Source organism: Xylocopa sonorina, chromosome 11 (assembly GCF_050948175.1).
Source record: "Xylocopa sonorina isolate GNS202 chromosome 11, iyXylSono1_principal, whole genome shotgun sequence".
Lineage (NCBI taxonomy): Eukaryota > Metazoa > Arthropoda > Insecta > Hymenoptera > Apidae > Xylocopa > Xylocopa sonorina.
Window position 1 is genome coordinate 176592 of NC_135203.1, and position 22738 is coordinate 199329.

General features: G+C 58.1%; 3 pseudogenes; all 3 read right to left on the reverse strand.

Moving 5' to 3' along the window:
• Positions 1-3621: 3621 nt before the first annotated feature.
• LOC143429534 (U2 spliceosomal RNA) lies at positions 3622-3799 on the reverse strand (annotated as a pseudogene).
• Positions 3800-10995: 7196 nt separating this feature from the next.
• LOC143429538 (U2 spliceosomal RNA) lies at positions 10996-11171 on the reverse strand (annotated as a pseudogene).
• A 7399-nt stretch (positions 11172-18570) lies between these two features.
• LOC143429539 (U2 spliceosomal RNA) lies at positions 18571-18746 on the reverse strand (annotated as a pseudogene).
• Positions 18747-22738: the final 3992 nt, after the last annotated feature.

A 22738-nucleotide genomic window follows, 5' to 3' on the forward strand; every position in this document is an offset into this window, starting at 1 on the left:
CCCGACGCCCCTCACTCCCCGCGACCGGCCGGCGCCGACCGGCCCCCCCGCTGGAGGCGGCACTCCGTGCGCCAGCCCCGGGTCCCGCGGCCCTCCGCCCCTGAAAGTACTCGTCCACCTTCGTGGCGAGCGCCTCCAGTTGCTCGGGTGATCCCACCCCCTCCGCGAAGGCCACTAACCGCGCCCTTGCGGCAACGTCCACCTCCCGGCGTCCCCTAGATCGGGGTCTACCGGTTGGTGGCGCGCCGGACGCAGCGTCGCGACCTCCACTTCGGTGATGGGGCACCCTAGATTGCCGCGGGGCCCGAGGCTGAGACGCCCCGCCTACCCGCTCGCAAGCAGCCGGGAGGCCCGATGTCGCTGTCCCGCGCCGCCGCCCCACGGTCGCTGCAGGTGCACGACCGCCTCTGGCACCCGCACGATACCCACGTGTTGCACTCACCGGGTGGCTTTCCCGAATGCTCGACGGGGCCGTCCTCACCGGAGCCTCCACGACGACGCTGCCCCGGGATGATGACGCGGGCGGGTCCCGCGCGCCTCCACACCTGCACACACAAACACACCCCCGGTTTCGCCCGGGGGAGTCATTAAAATTGTCATTAGCGACCGGGCTGGTTGCCCGGTCGGTCAACGAATAAAATCTATTTTGTATTAATAAATTATCTATATTGAGGCCCCCTTCCTCTTCCCTGGGGGGCCTCGGTGACCTTCGAGTGGAGGGACCGGTTCCCTCCACCCGCGGGGACGGCTGCCTTGGGGCCTCCTCATCCCCCGACGTGTCCGTAGTGGTTATTGTGCGGTCCACCCACCGCCTTCTCCTCGCCGCTCCTGGTGTCGTGCTCTGCCGTCCCCTCGCGGCGCTCGTATTGCTCCTGTTGTTGTTGTTGCTGCTACTGGAGCTGCTACTGCTACTGCTGCTGCTGCTGCCGCTGCTCCCCAAGCAGCGGCGCCTCCGCCTTGTCCGGGCCGGTCCCTCCTTGGGGACGGCCGCCGGCGCTCTCTCGTCATCCGACGATGACGACGAAGATTCCCGTATGGTGGGGAGGGGCCTGGGCGAAGGTAGGGACCTCCTCTTCTCGGTCCCCTCCCCACGCGCCTCCACCCGAAGGGACACCCCGGTGGTCTGGGTGGCCCCTCTGCCCCCCGGAGGGGACAGGCGTCCCCTGATAGGCCTCTTCGCGGACGACCCGGGCGGGAGGGACGTCGCCCGAGTCGTCCTGGCTGGCGGGGTGGAGGCGCGGCCCGTGGCTGGCGGCGTCCGCGCCGCGACGGTGACCGCCGTAGGTGTAATGACGGCCACCGTCATAATTGGAGAGCCACGGACCGATGTCGTCACCGTCGTGGTGGTAAGTGTGGCCGGAGCGCTGCAGGGCGTGGGTGGTGGGCCCTGCAGTGGTGGTGTCGCTGGGGGGGCGCTGGAGGTGGTGGACGCGCCCCCCATCCTCTTGGCTGCCGCCCGCGTGATCCTTGGTAATGCGGGCGGGAGAGACGTCGCTCTTGTATTCCTAGACACCACCGCCGCTCCAGCCACGGCGGACGGGCTGCCCCGGGTGACCTCCGCGAAGGTTGTGGAGGGGGTCACCCTCCTCGATGGGAGGATGCGTCGGGGCGGGTCGGGTTGGGGAGGCTCGGTCGACGCCCGCCTCTTCCTCCCAGCTGCTGCGGGCGCCGCCGGGCTCTTCTTCCCCCTTGCGGGGGCAGGGGGCGTGGTGGAAGTGCCCCCTGAAATCCTCCCCTTGGGCCCCGACCCGCTGCTGGTCCTGGTGGAGTTGGGGCTCGCCTCGTCCGCGGAGGAGCGCCGGCTTCGCTGGAATAGCGCCGCGAGGGTGACGGAGCTTCTCGTCGCGGCGCTGGATCCCACCGTGGTAGTAGTAGTAGTGGTAGTGGTGGTGGATCTCACTGTCCTTGTCGTTTTTCCGGCGGTGGGTGGACGAGTTCCTCGCCGGGGTTGCGTGGTGGTGTTAGCGATTGTCCTCTTTGACGTACTCGAGGAGGCCCCCTTCGACGCTGTAGATGTTGTTGTTGTTGTTGTTGTCGTCGTCGTTGTTGATGTTATGGCTGCGGTGGAGGCAGCCGTCCCCGTTGCTCTGAAAACATTTGGGCGAGCAGTAGTTGTTCGTGGTCTGGTGGAGGCGCACGTCGTTGCGCCCCCACAGGTCACCGGGGAAACACCCAGGGGGGAAAGGAGACCTCACTCTCGGTGGAGAGATCCACCACGTCACGAGGTCGCGACTCGGCAACGCTATCGCCGGGCGTTGCGCGGGCGGCACTCCCTGCAAGGGAGTTGTGTCTAACGGAGACACACGGACCCCCGGTGGACGGGTGTTTTGTTTGGTGGTGCGACTTCACACGCTTCAGTGCATACGCACTTTCGTCGGTGAAGCCGCACTCACCGCACACCCACCTTTTGATCGCACCGGGGTGATGGATCTTTAAATGTTTGAATAGATCCGTGTGTCTCAGATAGACACACGCTCCCTTTTTGCACACAGTTCTGCCAAGGTAGCAGAACGGGCAAGGAAATTCCGCAGGGAACGGGTAATGCAGCAACACCACGCGCTCACTATTACTATTTGTACTATCGTTTTTGCTGCTATTACCCGCCATCGTTACGATAGTGTCGCAACGCAAACACTCGGCTCGTCTAATAAAATAATAAGTTAAAATAATAAAACAAAACGCTCACCGGAGCAAACACAGACGGTTAACGGTCGAGCGAACGAACACGTAAGACAAAGGACAAATTGAATAAATAAATATATATACAGAATAGACAACGGACAATCCCGAACGCGAACGCGAATAAATTAATATATTAATACGGGTTAACGGACGGATGAATCTAATAAATTAAACTAAAATAAAATAAAATAAAACAAATCCGCTGTGCCCGGTGGACACAGCCCCGCACGAACGAACCGTGCTTCGCGTACGTGACTAGTAACCGCAAACGGTTTAACTTTCCACGATACACTCCACACGGCCTGGAAAACTCCGGACCGCGACGTATCGAGTTACACGGGGTGTAAAGGGCCTCCGTGTACCCCGATCTCTTAATTAAAACAAATAAACGGTGATTTTAATCAAACTAAATGCTGCTATTTCGCAGCGACGACCCGTAAAATCGAGCAAAAAACTCGAATTACGGGCGTACGTGCAAAGTCTAACACCCAAAACACGGAGAGGTCGAATTCAAAACCAACGGCTATAAGTGTAAAGTTTACACTTATAACCGGGTACAAGGACGAACAAACCGAATCTACTCGGATTCAAACTCCTCGGAGGTCGAAATGGTCGACCTAGGAGGAGGGACGTCACGTATGGACGTCTAACGTCTACCCGATGCGTTCAACACCACCGCATCGGGAGCACTTTAAACTAACTACGCGCGAAAGGGACCTCCACCGAAATTCAAGTGTTAGACTTACCAAGTCCGAAGTTCACCAGCAAGCCGAACGCACTGAACACTGCACCACTCACGGACACAGCACGCGCGACGCGGATGATAACGCGACACTCCGGTGAGCGAGTCGAACACAGGTTAAAACGAATACTTATAGCTACTGATGGATAAATCAAAGTGCGTGGGTTTGACTAGATAAAAACTGATCTTTGGAAAAGGCTTATTGAGCCGGTCCCAGAGGCACTGCAATACTGGGTCGACTCGCGGCGGAGGTGGAGCAAGCCCAGCGGTCCGCCTTTTTCCAAAAATCAGGTTAATATTCTGACTCCTAATGAGGAGTGTATCAGATATTAAGCTGATAAGAACAGATTAAAAGCGTTTATTATCAATTAATGTTCCCCTGGGGCCGGAGCCCCAGGGGTATACAATCAGTTTACAATATATCTCCGTGTCTAATCCGCACGAATTAACAAAGTACAATAATTTTATCATAAGTTGTGTTGGGGACTAACCCCTGACGCAACATCTTATGTATAGTTACAACAACAATTTTGGTGTACAGAATACAGATCACAACAGTATTACAATAAATAATAACTACATGACTGATACGATAGTCATATATACTTCAAAACAATTGTCAATAAGTTTAAATAGAATATTGCACAGTATGCATTAGTGCATCACATAGTGTGTACACGAGTTATAAGCTCAGTATGCATCCCACTGTAGCACACTAGATGTACGCGTCCTCGTTCACAGTCTTAGTGCGGATGTACGCTCAATCCGAGTCACACATGTTGGATCGGGAGAATGCAGGCCGCCATATATTGAGTGGAGAAGTAATGCATATGGATCTGTTACTAAATTAATCATAAACAAATAGATAAAAATAGATAATAAATATATAAATATCTTCAAATAAACGAGCTAGTCAGGTAAAGATAAAGATAAAATAAATACAGTAGAATAAAATCAAGAAAAGTGAGATAGATAAAATAGATAGAGTAAATAAAATAAAATAAAACGGGGTAGAATAGAGTAGAATAAATAAAACAACTAGAGTAGAATAGAGTAAAATACTATAGACTAGATAAAGTAAAATAAATAAAATAAATAAATTAGCATGAGTTAACATAGTTTAAAATAGAATACGTTAAGTGGAGGCCATACAGATCCAGCTCCCCTCCCGGCGGCTAGACTCCCCGATCCGCAGATGTGGAGGCCCTAAGGATCCGCAGGCGGCACCACCCCAGGGACGCGGGCGCCTCCACTGCTCCCGCTCAGCGCCGCCGATGTCGACCCCGCCTCGGACGAACCCCGTGGAGCCCGGTACTGACGCACCCCGGATACATGCTCCACGTAGATATCTCTGGACCAGGCTATTGTCTCAGATATCATGAGACGCCTCATCAGCGCTGCATAACGCTGAGAGACGCGCAGCAGGTCCAGGACAAACTCGTTTCCCGGGTCCCACGCGCCCAGGGCGCCGACGACGAACGCATCTACGTGGACTCGGTAGCCGCGCCTCCGCAATGATTCGGCGAGGGGCTGATACTTACGTATCTTCGCCATCCTCGCCTCCTCAATTGCCTCGAGAGTGTTCTCGAAAGGCACGGCCACGTCGACCACGACGATGTTTTTCGACAGCCCGTGCTCCACGACGATGTCGGGACGCAGGGCTGCCAGCTCGCCGTCGACTCCCGGGACGCGCTTATTGACCCGGATCTCCCCTGGCAGACGGGCAGCCGCCACGAGCCTATGAACGAGGCCGTCATGCCGCAGCTGCCGGGCAGCGGAGTGAGGACCGCAGTGGGAGAGCACGTGGGGAAGGCCCTCGAACTCATGCCCGCAACGCCGGCAACGCTCGTCACCGGTCCCCCACCGACGTGCTCCATTTAGCGGCAACACGTCGAGGCGGGCCCGGTGAACGAAGCGCCAATCAGCGAAGCGGACATACCCCCCGGTGCGCAGAAAGTGGTTACTGACCGCGCAACGGGAGGTCGCGTCGAAAACCTTCCCCTGGTCAGGCTTCCGAAGAAGCCTTTCCAGGTAGCACTCTCCCACTGCTGCCCTCAGCCTCCGCGTGACTTGGCCCTTGGCAGCAGGCGGCACAACAACGCCACGCCCATTCCGGGAGCGGCACACAACCGAGAGCTCTTCACGGACCTCGTCCCATCTCCAACTAAATCCAAGCCGCGCACATGAACGAATTCCGACGTTCCTTACTCACGACCAGAACGAAGCTCGGCCCGCCGATGGCCTCGCCATCTCGCCCGACAAAGAGCCGGAGAGATAGTCGGCAAGGCCCCTGCTCCCAAGGGTCCGACCGGCCTTCTCCCGCACGGCGTCACACAGCGCTGACCTGGCCAAGTCCGCAACGACCGGATCGCTCGCATTCAATAACCTGAACGCGTGCGACACGGTCGCCACGTCGGCCAGATCCACCAGCGGGAGAAGGCCGCACCCACCCCAAGCGGGGGGGATATAGACCAGCTCCGCACTGGCACGCTGCGGGAGGTGCAACCACCTCTTTACCGTGCGTTTGATGACCCTGTCGGCATCGGCTAAAGCGGTTCTTCGCACGTGGCCTCCCCTGAACGCGAAATCGAGGCGTGGCAACAAGAATGTCGCCACGGTCTCGATTTTTTGCCAGGGGGCGAGCAGGGAATCGTCGACCGCGCGAAGATCTACTAACAAGGCTTGGATCGTCGGATACGGGGTTTGGTCGATCCGAACCCCGGTCGGCACTCCCAGATGCTCGTAACTCTGCCCCTCCGACAGGGCAGGAACGAGTCCCCCGACTAGACGGAACTCGGTGCTAGCGACTCTCCCGTCCCCTCTGATGTGCAGGGTTGCACACTTCGAGGGGTTGAAGGAGAGCCCCAGCTGCCGAGCCGTCCCCTCTGCTGCTTGCAACAGCCTTCCCATTCCGTCGACGGATGACGCGACGAGTGCCACGTCGTCTGCGTACGCCAGGGCTGTCACCTTATGCCCTCTCACACTCAGACCCTCCACCGAGTCCACGGCCCCGCGAACCATGGCCTCAATGGAAAGGTCGAATAGGATCGGGCTAAGTGGGCAGCCCTGCCTCACCCCCGACTTCATGGGGATCCAGGGCGTGTACCCTTCAGCGGTACGGACCCGCGTCGCCACGCCGTCGTAAAGGCTGGCGACGATGTTGATGAGCGGCCGGGGAGCGCCGGCACCGGCCAGCGAATCGATGATGGTGGCGTGGGGAACCGAACCGAAAGCGTTGGCCAGATCCAACCACGCCACCACCACCTCCCTACGCTGCTTACGAGCGGCAGCCATGGCCTGCTGAAGCACAAAGTTGTGCTCCAGACAGCCTTCGAAGGGCAAGAAGCCCTTCTGTGCTTGGCTGAGCCGCTTGTTGACTACGGCCCAACGAGTGAGCCGATCGGCGACGACCGCCGCGAAGAGCTTGGGGGTGACATCACCCAGGGCGATAGGCCTCCAATTCGATAGGTCCTCGCGATCACCCTTCTTGAAAAGGAGGACGGTGTTGGACTGCTTCCAGCGCCCCGGAATCTTCTCCATGCGGCGGCAGGTGTTGAATACCGCCGTAAGGAGGACCGCTCCTGGGTCCCCCCTCCGTAGGTCACCATAGGTCAGACCGTCGGGTCCGGCGGAAGAAGCAAGCTTCATCCGCTTTAGCCGACGGCTGACCTCGGCTTCCGTGAAGGGGGAAACCAGGGCATCGTTCGACTCAGTGGTCGGGTCCTCCCCATAGAGAGAGGGAAGGCTACCAGGGCGGGCTCGGAGCGAATAAACGTTGGTAAAGTGCTCCTGGACCCGTTCCAGGGGCACACTGCAATGGGGAGATTCTCCGGCGAGAATCTCCCGCACCGCGCGCTTCCGATCCGCCCTGAAGAGACGTTGAATTCGGGTAGCCTCCCCTACGCGATCCGGGACGCTGGGAGGGCCATCGCTCACCATCGAATTGGCCACATCGCCCCGACGCCCCTCACTCCCCGCGACCGGCCGGCGCCGACCGGCCCCCCCGTTGGAGGCGGCACTCCGTGCGCCAGCCCCGAGTCCCGCGGCCCTCCGCCCCTGAAAGTACTCGTCCACCTTCGTGGCGAGCGCCTCCAGTTGCTCGGGTGATCCCACCCCCTCCGCGAAGGCCACTAACCGCGCCCTTGCGGCAACGTCCACCTCCCGGCGTCCCCTAGATCGGGGTCTACCGGTTGGTGGCGCGCCGGACGCAGCGTCGCGACCTCCACCTCGGGGATGGGGCACCCTAGATTGCCGCGGGGCCCGAGGCTGAGACGCCCCGCCTACCCGCTCGCAAGCAGCCGGGAGGCCCGATGTCGCTGTCCCGCGCCGCCGCCCCACGGTCGCTGCAGGTGCACGACCGCCTCTGGTACCCGCACGATACCCACGTGTCACACTCACCGGGTGGCTTTCCCGAATGCTCGACGGGGCCGTCCTCACCGGAGCCTCCACGACGACGCTGCCCCGGGATGATGACGCGGGCGGGTCCCGCGCGCCTCCACACCTGCACACACAAACGCACCCCCGGTTTCGCCCGGGGGAGTCATTAAAATTGTCAAGGTTGACCGGACTAGAAGCCCGGTCGGTCAGAGAATAAAATCTATTACTAGACAGTAAATTATCTAAATTGAGGCCCCCCTCCTCCTCCCTGGGGAGCCTCGGTGACCTTCGGGTGGAGGTAACCGGAGCCTCCACCCGCGGGGACGGCTGCCTTGGGGCCTCCTCTTCCCCCGACGAATCCGTGGTGGTTATGGTACGGTCCACCCACCGCCTTCTCCTCGCCGCTCCTGGTGTCGTGGATGTCCGTCCCCTCGCGGCGCTCGTATGGCTGTTCCTGCTGTTGTTGCTGCTGCTGCTACTGCTGCTGCTGCTGCCGCTGCTCCTGATGCAGCGGCGCCTCCTCGTTGTCCTGGCCGGTCCCTCCTCAGGAACGGCCGCCGGCGCTCTCTCATCGTCCGACGATGACGACGATGACTCATGGATGGTGGGGAGGGGCCTGGGCGAAGGTAGGGACCTCCTCTTCTCGGTCCCCTCCCCACGCGCCTCCACCCGAAGGGACACCCCGGTGGTCTGGGTGGCCCCTCTGCCCCCCGGAGGGGACAGGCGTCCCCTGATAGGCCTCTTCGCGGACGACCCGGGCGGGAGGGACGTCGCCCGAGTCGTCCTGGCTGGCGGGGTGGAGGCGCGGCCCGTGGCTGGCGGCGTCCGCGCCGCGACGGTGACCGCCACAGGTGACACGACGGCCACCGTCATAATTGGCGAGCCACGGACCGTGGTCGTCATCGTCGTGGTTGTTAATGTGGCCGGAGCGCTGCAGGGCGTAGGTGGAGGGCCCTGCAGTGGTGGTGTCGCTGGGGGGGCGCTGGAGGTGGTGGGCGCGCCCCCCATCCTCTTCGCTGCCGCCCGCGTGATCCTGGGCAACGCGGGCGGAAGAGACGTTGCTCTTGTATTCCTCGACACCACCGTCGTCGCCCCGGCCACCGCGGACGGGCTGCCCCGGGTGACCTCCGCGAAGGTGGTTGTGGGGGTCACCCTCCTGGATGGCAAAATCCTCCTTGGCGGGTCGGGTTGGGGAGGCTCGGTCGACGCCCGCCTCTTCCTCCCGGCCGCTGCGGGCGCCGCCGGGCTCTTCTTCCCCCTTGCGGGGGCAGGGGGCGTGGTGGTAGAGCCCCCTGAACTTCTCCCCTTGACCCCCGACCCGCTGCTGGTCCTTGTGGTATTGGGGCTTGCCTCGTCCGCGGAGGAGCGCCGGCTTCGTTGTAGGAACGCCGCGAGGGTGACGGTGCTCCTCGTTGCGGCGCTGCTCCCCACCACTGTCGTTGTCGTGGTTGCTGTGATTGTGGTGGTGGAGGCTCTCGTAGTCCTTGTCGTTTTCCCGGCGGTGGGTGGACGAGTTCCTCGCCGGGGTTGCGTGGTGGTGGTGCCTTTAGCTGACGTTCTGGAGGAGGCCCCTTTCGATGCTGTGGTTGTTGTCGTTGTTGTTGTTGTTGTTGTTATTGTTGCTGTAGCTGCTGTGGTGGCAGCCGTCCCCGATACTCTGCAAACATTGGTACCCTTAGCAGTAGTTGACGTTGTTGTGGCTCTGGTGGAGGCGCACGTCGTTGCGCCCCCACAGGTCACCGGGGACACACCCAAGGGGGGGAAAGAGACCTCGCTCTCGACGGATAACTCCGTCACGTCAAGAGGTCGCGACTCGGCAACGCTATCGCCGGGCGTTGCGCGGGCGGCACTCCCTGCAAGGGAGTTGTGTCTAACGGAGACACACGGACCCCCGGTGGCTGGATGGCGGACCTGGTGGTGCGCCTTCACCTTCTTTAGCGCATAAGCGCTATCGTCGGCGAAGCCGCACTCAGCGCAGGTCCACCTTTTAATCGCACCGGGGTGATGTAATTTTAGGTGTTTAAATAAATCCGTGTGTCTCAGATAGACACACGCTCCCTTTCTGCACACCGTTCTGCCTACAAAGCAGAAGGGGCAGGGAAATTCGGCAGGGAACGGGTACAGCAATTTCACCACGCATTCACCTCCACTAGTATTACTGTTATTGCTTGTACCCGCCATCGTGAAGATAGTGTCGCAACGCAACACTCGGCTCGTCGAAATAAAATAAATAAATCAAAATAATAAAACAAAACGCTCACCGGAGCAAACACAAACGGTTAACGGTCGAGCGAACGAACACGTAAGACAAAGGACAAATTGAATAAATAAGTATATACACAGAATAGACAACGGACAATCCCGAACGCGAACGCGAATAAATTAATATATTAACACGAATTAACGGACGAAGCGGAATCTAATAAAATAAATAGAATAAAATAATATAAAACAATTCCGCTGTGCCCGGTGGACACAGCCCCGCACGAACGAACCGTGCTTCGCGTACGTGACCAGCAACCGCAAACGGTTTAACTTTCCACGACACTCCACACGGCCTGGAAAACTCCGGACCGCGACGTATCGAGTTACACGGGGTGTAAAGGGCCTCCGTGTACCCCGATCTCTTAATTAAAACAAATAAACGGTGAATTTAATTAAACTAATTGCTGCTATTTCGCAGCGACGACCCGTAAAATCGAGCAAAAAAAACTCGAATTACGGGCGTACGTGCAAACAGTCTAACACCCAAAACACGGAGAGGTCGAATTCAAAACCAACGGCTATAAGTGTAAAGTTTACACTTATAACCGGGTATAAGGTCGAACAAACCGAATCTACTCGGATTCAAACTCCTCGGAGGTCGAAATGGTCGACCTAGGAGGAGGGACGTCACGTATGGACGTCTAACGTCTACCCGATGCGTTCAACACCACCGCATCGGGAGCACTTTAAACTAATCACGCGAAATGGGACCTCCACCGAAATTCCAAGTGTTAGACTTACCAAGTCCAGAGTCCACCAGCAAGCCGAACGCACTGAACACTGCACCAAACACGAGCACAGCACGCGCGACGCGGATGAAGACGCGACACTCCGGTGAGCGAGTCGGAAAAACACAGATTAAATAAATACTTAAGCTACTGATGGGAAAGATCAAGTGATATAGAGTGCAGAAAACTGATTTTTGGAACTCTTATTGAGCCGGTCCCAGAGGCACTGCAATACTGGGTCGACTCGCGGCGGAGGTGGAGCAAGCCCCAGCGGTCCGCCTTTTTCCAAAAATCAGGTTAATATTCTGACTCCTAATGAGGAGTGTATCAGATATTAAGCTGATAAGAACAGATTAAGGCGTTTATTTATCAGTTAATGTTCCCCCGGGGCCGAAGCCCCAGGGGTGTACAATTGTGTTACAAAGTTATTCGTGTTGCTTCCGCACGAGTTTGGTTGTTAACCAGTAATGTATAACATTGGATAATGCCGTTGGGAAAGTCCTTACAGCGTCCATTGTAGATGTATCATAATTGCATTCGGGTGAATATTGCACCATACAATTGGTTATCATAAGTAACAAATGAACCGCGTGACAAAGGACACGGTTTAACAGCTTAACTTCTCAGTAGCGTAACATAGAATATCCATGTACTAAAGTAAAGTATACAGAGTAGATATAGTTAGTACTCAATAGATTAAAATGTATAGTCATTAATATATCATGACGTATGGCGTGATGGACTAGATGGACTTAGAGCGTCAGTGTGCGGATATGCGCCTTACTGTAGTCACTCAGGTAGGGTCAAGAGGTACCAGCCGCCACCGCGAGGTCCAGAGGAGCAACAACTAGCGCTCGTGTTATAGTAGAATAAAATAAATAAATAAATAAATAAAGTAGAGCGATAGGTATAACAAGATATGATAAGATAAAATAAGATAAAATGGAATGGTAAGGTCCAATAGCGTAAAATAGCATATGGTATGGTAATGTAAGGTACGCGCATAAAGAAATAAAAAGAAAGTATTAAGAGAGAGAAAAGGCGAAATGAGAAAGAATAAGTTGTAATAACATAAAGCAACATAGGATTAGGTAAGTAGATTAAACTAAGATAGAGTAAAGTCAAATAAGTAAAATAAGTACATAGATAAATCAATAAAATGAAATAGGATCCAATTGAATAAGATGAATATAGTAAAGTACGATACAGTAAAATAAGATAAACAGAATAAGACGAATTAATTTGATTCTCATTTCGCGTGGAGGCAACCAAAAAGCGCGAACCAAAAAGGCCAACCAAAACCGAGTAAAACAGAATAAAATAAATTAAAACAAGATAAGATAAAATAGAATAACCAGGGCTTACTCCAGACCCTCGCGGCCAGTCCTCTCAGACCGCAGGTGTGGAGGCTTCAGGGATCCGCGGGCGGCACCACCCCAGGGACGCGGGCGCCTCCACTGCTCCCGCTCAGCGCCGCCGATGTCGACTCCGCCTCGGACGTACCCCGTGGAGCCCGGTACTGACGCACCCCGGATACGTGCTCCACGTAAATATCCCTGGACCAAGCTATTGTCTCGGATATCATGAGACGCCTCATCAGCGCTGCATAACGCTGAGAGACGCGCAGCAGGTCCAGGACAAACTCGTTCCCCGGGTCCCACGCGCCCAGGGCGCCGACGACGAACGCATCTACGTGGACTCGGTAGCCGCGCCTCCGCAATGATTCGGCGAGGGGTTGATACTTGCGTATCTTCCCCATCCTCGCCTCCTCAATTGCCTCGAGAGTGTTCTCGAAAGGCACGGCCACGTCGACCACGACGATGTTTTTCGACAGCCCGTGCTCCACGACGATGTCGGGACGCAGGGCTGCCAGCTCGCCGTCGACCCCCGGGACGCGCTTGTTGACCCGGAGCTCACCTGGCAGACGGACAGCCGTCACGAGCCTATGAACGAGGCTGTCATGCCGCAGCTGCCGGGCAGCGGAGTGAGGACCGCAGTGGGAGAGTACATGGGGAAGACCCTCGAACTCATGCCCGCAACGCCGGCAACGCTTGTCACCGGTCCCCCACCGACGTGCCCCATTTAGCGGCAACACGTCGAGGCGGGCCCGGTGAACAAAGCGCCAATCAGCGAAGCGGACATACCCCCCGGTGCGCAGAAAGTGGTTACTAACCGCGCAGCGGGAGGTCGCGTCGAAAACCTTCCCCTGGTCGGGCTTCCGAAGAAGCCTTTCCAAGTAGCACTCCCCCACTGCTGCCCTCAGCCTCCGCGTGACTTGGCCCTTGGCAGCAGGCGGCACAACAACACTACGCCCATTCCGGGAGCGACACACAACCGAGAGCTCTTCACGGACCTCGTCCCATCTCCAACTAAATCCCAGCCGCGCACATGAACGAATCCCGACGTTCCTTACCCGCGACCAGAACGAAGCCCGGCCCGCCGATGGCCTCGCCATCTCGCCCGACAAAGAGCCGGAGAGATAGTCGGCAAGGCCCCTGCTCCCAAGGGTCCGACCGGCCTTCTCCCGCACGGCGTCACACAGCGCTGACCTGGCCAAGTCCGCGACGACCGGATCGCTCGCATTCAGTAACCTGAACGCGTGCGACACGGTCGCCACGTCGGCCAGATCCACCAGCGGGAGGAGGCCGCACCCACCCCAAGCGGGGGGGATATAGACCAGCTCCGCACTGGCACGCTGCGGGAGGTGCAACCACCTCTTTACCGTGCGTTTGATGACCCTGTCGGCATCGGCTAAAGCGGTTCTTCGCACGTGGCCTCCCCTGAACGCGAAATCGAGGCGTGGCAACAAGAATGTCGCCACGGTCTCGATTTTTTGCCAGGGGGCGAGCAGGGAATCGTCGACCGCGCGAAGATCTACTAACAAGGCTTGGATCGTCGGATACGGGGTTTGGTCGATCCGAACCCCGGTCGGCACTCCCAGATGCTCGTAACTCTGCCCCTCCGACAGGGCAGGAACGAGTCCCCCGACTAGACGGAACTCGGTGCTAGCGACTCTCCCGTCCCCTCTGATGTGCAGGGTTGCACACTTCGAGGGGTTGAAGGAGAGCCCCAGCTGCCGAGCCGTCCCCTCTGCTGCTTGCAACAGCCTTCCCATTCCGTCGACGGATGACGCGACGAGTGCCACGTCGTCTGCGTACGCCAGGGCTGTCACCTTATGCCCTCTCACACTCAGACCCTCCACCGAGTCCACGGCCCCGCGAACCATGGCCTCAATGGAAAGGTCGAATAGGATCGGGCTAAGTGGGCAGCCCTGCCTCACCCCCGACTTCATGGGGATCCAGGGCGTGTACCCTTCAGCGGTACGGACCCGCGTCGCCACGCCGTCGTAAAGGCTGGCGACGATGTTGATGAGCGGCCGGGGAGCGCCGGCACCGGCCAGCGAATCGATGATGGTGGCGTGGGGAACCGATCCGAAAGCGTTGGCCAGATCCAACCACGCCACCACCACCTCCCTACGCTGCTTACGAGCGGCAGCCATGGCCTGCTGAAGCACAAAGTTGTGCTCCAGACAGCCTTCGAAGGGCAAGAAGCCCTTCTGTGCTTGGCTGAGCCGCTTGTTGACTACGGCCCAACGAGTGAGCCGATCGGCGACGACCGCCGCGAAGAGCTTGGGGGTGACATCACCCAGGGCGATAGGCCTCCAATTCGATAGGTCCTCGCGATCACCCTTCTTGAAAAGGAGGACGGTGTTGGACTGCTTCCAGCGCCCCGGAATCTTCTCCATGCGGCGGCAGGTGTTGAATACCGCCGTAAGGAGGACCGCTCCTGGGTCCCCCCTCCGTAGGTCACCATAGGTCAGACCGTCGGGTCCGGCGGAAGAAGCAAGCTTCATCCGCTTTAGCCGACGGCTGACCTCGGCTTCCGTGAAGGGGGAAACCAGGGCATCGTTCGACTCAGTGGTCGGGTCCTCCCCATAGAGAGAGGGAAGGCTACCAGGGCGGGCTCGGAGCGAATAAACGTTAGTAAAGTGCTCCTGGACCCGTTCCAGGGGCACACTGCAATGGGGAGATTCTCCGGCGAGAATCTCCCGCACCGCGCGCTTCCGATCCGCCCTGAAGAGACGTTGAATTCGGGTAGCCTCCCCTACGCGATCCGGGACGCTGGGAGGGCCATCGCTCACCATCGAATTGGCCACATCGCCCCGACGCCCCTCACTCCCCGCGACCGGCCGGCGCCGACCGGCCCCCCCGTTGGAGGCGGCACTCCGTGCGCCAGCCCCGGGTCCCGCGGCCCTCCGCCCCTGAAAGTACTCGTCCACCTTCGTGGCGAGCGCCTCCAGTTGCTCGGGTGATCCCACCCCCTCCGCGAAGGCCACTAACCGCGCCCTTGCGGCAACGTCCACCTCCCGGCGTCCCCTAGATCGGGGTCTACCGGTTGGTGGCGCGCCGGACGCAGCGTCGCGACCTCCACCTCGGGGATGGGGCACCCTAGATTGCCGCGGGGCCCGAGGCTGAGACGCCCCGCCTACCCGCTCGCAAGCAGCCGGGAGGCCCGATGTCGCTGTCCCGCGCCGCCGCCCCACGGTCGCTGCAGGTGCACGACCGCCTCTGGTACCCGCACGATACCCACGTGTCACACTCACCGGGTGGCTTTCCCGAATGCTCGACGGGGCCGTCCTCACCGGAGCCTCCACGACGACGCTGCCCCGGGATGATGACGCGGGCGGGTCCCGCGCGCCTCCACACCTGCACACACAAACGCACCCCCGGTTTCGCCCGGGGGAGTCATTAAAATTGTCAAGGTTGACCGGACTAGAAGCCCGGTCGGTCAGAGAATAAAATCTATTACTAGACAGTAAATTATCTAAATTGAGGCCCCCCTCCTCCTCCCTGGGGAGCCTCGGTGACCTTCGGGTGGAGGTAACCGGAGCCTCCACCCGCGGGGACGGCTGCCTTGGGGCCTCCTCTTCCCCCGACGAATCCGTGGTGGTTATGGTACGGTCCACCCACCGCCTTCTCCTCGCCGCTCCTGGTGTCGTGGATGTCCGTCCCCTCGCGGCGCTCGTATGGCTGTTCCTGCTGTTGTTGCTGCTGCTGCTACTGCTGCTGCTGCTGCCGCTGCTCCTGATGCAGCGGCGCCTCCTCGTTGTCCTGGCCGGTCCCTCCTCAGGAACGGCCGCCGGCGCTCTCTCATCGTCCGACGATGACGACGATGACTCATGGATGGTGGGGAGGGGCCTGGGCGAAGGTAGGGACCTCCTCTTCTCGGTCCCCTCCCCACGCGCCTCCACCCGAAGGGACACCCCGGTGGTCTGGGTGGCCCCTCTGCCCCCCGGAGGGGACAGGCGTCCCCTGATAGGCCTCTTCGCGGACGACCCGGGCGGGAGGGACGTCGCCCGAGTCGTCCTGGCTGGCGGGGTGGAGGCGCGGCCCGTGGCTGGCGGCGTCCGCGCCGCGACGGTGACCGCCACAGGTGACACGACGGCCACCGTCATAATTGGCGAGCCACGGACCGTGGTCGTCATCGTCGTGGTTGTTAATGTGGCCGGAGCGCTGCAGGGCGTAGGTGGAGGGCCCTGCAGTGGTGGTGTCGCTGGGGGGGCGCTGGAGGTGGTGGGCGCGCCCCCCATCCTCTTCGCTGCCGCCCGCGTGATCCTGGGCAACGCGGGCGGAAGAGACGTTGCTCTTGTATTCCTCGACACCACCGTCGTCGCCCCGGCCACCGCGGACGGGCTGCCCCGGGTGACCTCCGCGAAGGTGGTTGTGGGGGTCACCCTCCTGGATGGCAAAATCCTCCTTGGCGGGTCGGGTTGGGGAGGCTCGGTCGACGCCCGCCTCTTCCTCCCGGCCGCTGCGGGCGCCGCCGGGCTCTTCTTCCCCCTTGCGGGGGCAGGGGGCGTGGTGGTAGAGCCCCCTGAACTTCTCCCCTTGACCCCCGACCCGCTGCTGGTCCTTGTGGTATTGGGGCTTGCCTCGTCCGCGGAGGAGCGCCGGCTTCGTTGTAGGAACGCCGCGAGGGTGACGGTGCTCCTCGTTGCGGCGCTGCTCCCCACCACTGTCGTTGTCGTGGTTGCTGTGATTGTGGTGGTGGAGGCTCTCGTAGTCCTTGTCGTTTTCCCGGCGGTGGGTGGACGAGTTCCTCGCCGGGGTTGCGTGGTGGTGGTGCCTTTAGCTGACGTTCTGGAGGAGGCCCCTTTCGATGCTGTGGTTGTTGTCGTTGTTGTTGTTGTTGTTGTTATTGTTGCTGTAGCTGCTGTGGTGGCAGCCGTCCCCGATACTCTGCAAACATTGGTACCCTTAGCAGTAGTTGACGTTGTTGTGGCTCTGGTGGAGGCGCACGTCGTTGCGCCCCCACAGGTCACCGGGGACACACCCAAGGGGGGGAAAGAGACCTCGCTCTCGACGGATAACTCCGTCACGTCAAGAGGTCGCGACTCGGCAACGCTATCGCCGGGCGTTGCGCGGGCGGCACTCCCTGCAAGGGAGTTGTGTCTAACGGAGACACACGGACCCCCGGTGGCTGGATGGCGGACCTGGTGGTGCGCCTTCACCTTCTTTAGCGCATAAGCGCTATCGTCGGCGAAGCCGCACTCAGCGCAGGTCCACCTTTTAATCGCACCGGGGTGATGTAATTTTAGGTGTTTAAATAAATCCGTGTGTCTCAGATAGACACACGCTCCCTTTCTGCACACCGTTCTGCCTACAAAGCAGAAGGGGCAGGGAAATTCGGCAGGGAACGGGTACAGCAATTTCACCACGCATTCACCTCCACTAGTATTACTGTTATTGCTTGTACCCGCCATCGTGAAGATAGTGTCGCAACGCAACACTCGGCTCGTCGAAATAAAATAAATAAATCAAAATAATAAAACAAAACGCTCACCGGAGCAAACACAAACGGTTAACGGTCGAGCGAACGAACACGTAAGACAAAGGACAAATTGAATAAATAAGTATATACACAGAATAGACAACGGACAATCCCGAACGCGAACGCGAATAAATTAATATATTAACACGAATTAACGGACGAAGCGGAATCTAATAAAATAAATAGAATAAAATAATATAAAACAATTCCGCTGTGCCCGGTGGACACAGCCCCGCACGAACGAACCGTGCTTCGCGTACGTGACCAGCAACCGCAAACGGTTTAACTTTCCACGACACTCCACACGGCCTGGAAAACTCCGGACCGCGACGTATCGAGTTACACGGGGTGTAAAGGGCCTCCGTGTACCCCGATCTCTTAATTAAAACAAATAAACGGTGAATTTAATTAAACTAATTGCTGCTATTTCGCAGCGACGACCCGTAAAATCGAGCAAAAAAAACTCGAATTACGGGCGTACGTGCAAACAGTCTAACACCCAAAACACGGAGAGGTCGAATTCAAAACCAACGGCTATAAGTGTAAAGTTTACACTTATAACCGGGTATAAGGTCGAACAAACCGAATCTACTCGGATTCAAACTCCTCGGAGGTCGAAATGGTCGACCTAGGAGGAGGGACGTCACGTATGGACGTCTAACGTCTACCCGATGCGTTCAACACCACCGCATCGGGAGCACTTTAAACTAATCACGCGAAATGGGACCTCCACCGAAATTCCAAGTGTTAGACTTACCAAGTCCAGAGTCCACCAGCAAGCCGAACGCACTGAACACTGCACCAAACACGAGCACAGCACGCGCGACGCGGATGAAGACGCGACACTCCGGTGAGCGAGTCGGAAAAACACAGATTAAATAAATACTTAAGCTACTGATGGGAAAGATCAAGTGATATAGAGTGCAGAAAACTGATTTTTGGAACTCTTATTGAGCCGGTCCCAGAGGCACTGCAATACTGGGTCGACTCGCGGCGGAGGTGGAGCAAGCCCCAGCGGTCCGCCTTTTTCCAAAAATCAGGTTAATATTCTGACTCCTAATGAGGAGTGTATCAGATATTAAGCTGATAAGAACAGATTAAGGCGTTTATTTATCAGTTAATGTTCCCCCGGGGCCGAAGCCCCAGGGGTGTACAATTGTGTTACAAAGTTATTCGTGTTGCTTCCGCACGAGTTTGGTTGTTAACCAGTAATGTATAACATTGGATAATGCCGTTGGGAAAGTCCTTACAGCGTCCATTGTAGATGTATCATAATTGCATTCGGGTGAATATTGCACCATACAATTGGTTATCATAAGTAACAAATGAACCGCGTGACAAAGGACACGGTTTAACAGCTTAACTTCTCAGTAGCGTAACATAGAATATCCATGTACTAAAGTAAAGTATACAGAGTAGATATAGTTAGTACTCAATAGATTAAAATGTATAGTCATTAATATATCATGACGTATGGCGTGATGGACTAGATGGACTTAGAGCGTCAGTGTGCGGATATGCGCCTTACTGTAGTCACTCAGGTAGGGTCAAGAGGTACCAGCCGCCACCGCGAGGTCCAGAGGAGCAACAACTAGCGCTCGTGTTATAGTAGAATAAAATAAATAAATAAATAAATAAAGTAGAGCGATAGGTATAACAAGATATGATAAGATAAAATAAGATAAAATGGAATGGTAAGGTCCAATAGCGTAAAATAGCATATGGTATGGTAATGTAAGGTACGCGCATAAAGAAATAAAAAGAAAGTATTAAGAGAGAGAAAAGGCGAAATGAGAAAGAATAAGTTGTAATAACATAAAGCAACATAGGATTAGGTAAGTAGATTAAACTAAGATAGAGTAAAGTCAAATAAGTAAAATAAGTACATAGATAAATCAATAAAATGAAATAGGATCCAATTGAATAAGATGAATATAGTAAAGTACGATACAGTAAAATAAGATAAACAGAATAAGACGAATTAATTTGATTCTCATTTCGCGTGGAGGCAACCAAAAAGCGCGAACCAAAAAGGCCAACCAAAACCGAGTAAAACAGAATAAAATAAATTAAAACAAGATAAGATAAAATAGAATAACCAGGGCTTACTCCAGACCCTCGCGGCCAGTCCTCTCAGACCGCAGGTGTGGAGGCTTCAGGGATCCGCGGGCGGCACCACCCCAGGGACGCGGGCGCCTCCACTGCTCCCGCTCAGCGCCGCCGATGTCGACTCCGCCTCGGACGTACCCCGTGGAGCCCGGTACTGACGCACCCCGGATACGTGCTCCACGTAAATATCCCTGGACCAAGCTATTGTCTCGGATATCATGAGACGCCTCATCAGCGCTGCATAACGCTGAGAGACGCGCAGCAGGTCCAGGACAAACTCGTTCCCCGGGTCCCACGCGCCCAGGGCGCCGACGACGAACGCATCTACGTGGACTCGGTAGCCGCGCCTCCGCAATGATTCGGCGAGGGGTTGATACTTGCGTATCTTCCCCATCCTCGCCTCCTCAATTGCCTCGAGAGTGTTCTCGAAAGGCACGGCCACGTCGACCACGACGATGTTTTTCGACAGCCCGTGCTCCACGACGATGTCGGGACGCAGGGCTGCCAGCTCGCCGTCGACCCCCGGGACGCGCTTGTTGACCCGGAGCTCACCAGGCAGACGGACAGCCGTCACGAGCCTATGAACGAGGCTGTCATGCCGCAGCTGCCGGGCAGCGGAGTGAGGACCGCAGTGGGAGAGTACATGGGGAAGACCCTCGAACTCATGCCCGCAACGCCGGCAACGCTTGTCACCGGTCCCCCACCGACGTGCCCCATTTAGCGGCAACACGTCGAGGCGGGCCCGGTGAACAAAGCGCCAATCAGCGAAGCGGACATACCCCCCGGTGCGCAGAAAGTGGTTACTAACCGCGCAGCGGGAGGTCGCGTCGAAAACCTTCCCCTGGTCGGGCTTCCGAAGAAGCCTTTCCAAGTAGCACTCCCCCACTGCTGCCCTCAGCCTCCGCGTGACTTGGCCCTTGGCAGCAGGCGGCACAACAACGCTACGCCCATTCCGGGAGCGACACACAACCGAGAGCTCTTCACGGACCTCGTCCCATCTCCAACTAAATCCCAGCCGCGCACATGAACGAATCCCGACGTTCCTTACCCGCGACCAGAACGAAGCCCGGCCCGCCGATGGCCTCGCCATCTCGCCCGACAAAGAGCCGGAGAGATAGTCGGCAAGGCCCCTGCTCCCAAGGGTCCGACCGGCCTTCTCCCGCACGGCGTCACACAGCGCTGACCTGGCCAAGTCCGCGACGACCGGATCGCTCGCATTCAGTAACCTGAACGCGTGCGACACGGTCGCCACGTCGGCCAGATCCACCAGCGGGAGGAGGCCGCACCCACCCCAAGCGGGGGGGATATAGACCAGCTCCGCACTGGCACGCTGCGGGAGGTGCAACCACCTCTTTACCGTGCGTTTGATGACCCTGTCGGCATCGGCTAAAGCGGTTCTTCGCACGTGGCCTCCCCTGAACGCGAAATCGAGGCGTGGCAACAAGAATGTCGCCACGGTCTCGATTTTTTGCCAGGGGGCGAGCAGGGAATCGTCGACCGCGCGAAGATCTACTAACAAGGCTTGGATCGTCGGATACGGGGTTTGGTCGATCCGAACCCCGGTCGGCACTCCCAGATGCTCGTAACTCTGCCCCTCCGACAGGGCAGGAACGAGTCCCCCGACTAGACGGAACTCGGTGCCGGAAACCCTCCCGTCCCCTCTGATGTGCAGGGTTGCACACTTCGAGGGGTTGAAGGAGAGCCCCAGCTGCCGAGCCGTCCCCTCTGCTGCTTGCAATAGCCTCCCCATGCCGTCAACGGATGACGCGACGAGTGCCACATCGTCCGCGTACGCCAGGGCTGTCACCTTATGCCCTCTCACACTCAGACCCTCCACCGAGTCCACGGCCCCGCGAACCATGGCCTCAATGGAAAGGTCGAATAGGATCGGGCTAAGTGGGCAGCCCTGCCTCACCCCCGACTTCATGGGGATCCAGGGCGTGTACCCTTCAGCGGTACGGACCCGCGTCGCCACGCCGTCGTAAAGGCTGGCGACGATGTTGATGAGCGGCCGGGGAGCGCCGGCACCGGCCAGCGAATCGATGATGGTGGCGTGGGGAACCGATCCGAAAGCGTTGGCCAGATCCAACCACGCCACCACCACCTCCCTACGCTGCTTACGAGCGGCAGCCATGGCCTGCTGAAGCACAAAGTTGTGCTCCAGACAGCCTTCGAAGGGCAAGAAGCCCTTCTGTGCTTGGCTGAGCCGCTTGTTGACTACGGCCCAACGAGTGAGCCGATCGGCGACGACCGCCGCGAAGAGCTTGGGGGTGACATCACCCAGGGCGATAGGCCTCCAATTCGATAGGTCCTCGCGATCACCCTTCTTGAAAAGGAGGACGGTGTTGGACTGCTTCCAGCGCCCCGGAATCTTCTCCATGCGGCGGCAGGTGTTGAATACCGCCGTAAGGAGGACCGCTCCTGGGTCCCCCCTCCGTAGGTCACCATAGGTCAGACCGTCGGGTCCGGCGGAAGAAGCAAGCTTCATCCGCTTTAGCCGACGTCTGACCTCGGCTTCCGTGAAGGGGGAAACCAGGGCATCGTTCGACTCAGTGGTCGGGTCCTCCCCATAGAGAGAGGGAAGGCTACCAGGGCGGGCTCGGAGCGAGTAAACGTTCGTAAAGTGCTCCTGGACCCGTTCCAGGGGCACACTGCAATGGGGAGATTCTCCGGCGAGAATCTCCCGCACCGCGCGCTTCCGATCCGCCCTGAAAAGACGTTGGATTCGGGTAGCCTCCCCTACGCGATCCGGGACGCTGGGAGGGCCATCGCTCACCATCGAATTGGCCACATCACCCCGACGCCCCTCACTCCCCGCGACTGGCCGGCGCCGACCGGCCCCCCCGCTGGAGGCGGCACTCCGTGCGCCAGCCCCGGGTCCCGCGGCCCTCCGCCCCTGAAAGTACTCGTCCACCTTCGTGGCGAGCGCCTCCAGTTGCTCGAGTGATCCCACCCCCTCCGCGAAGGCCACTAACCGCGCCCTTGCGGCAACGTCCACCTCCCG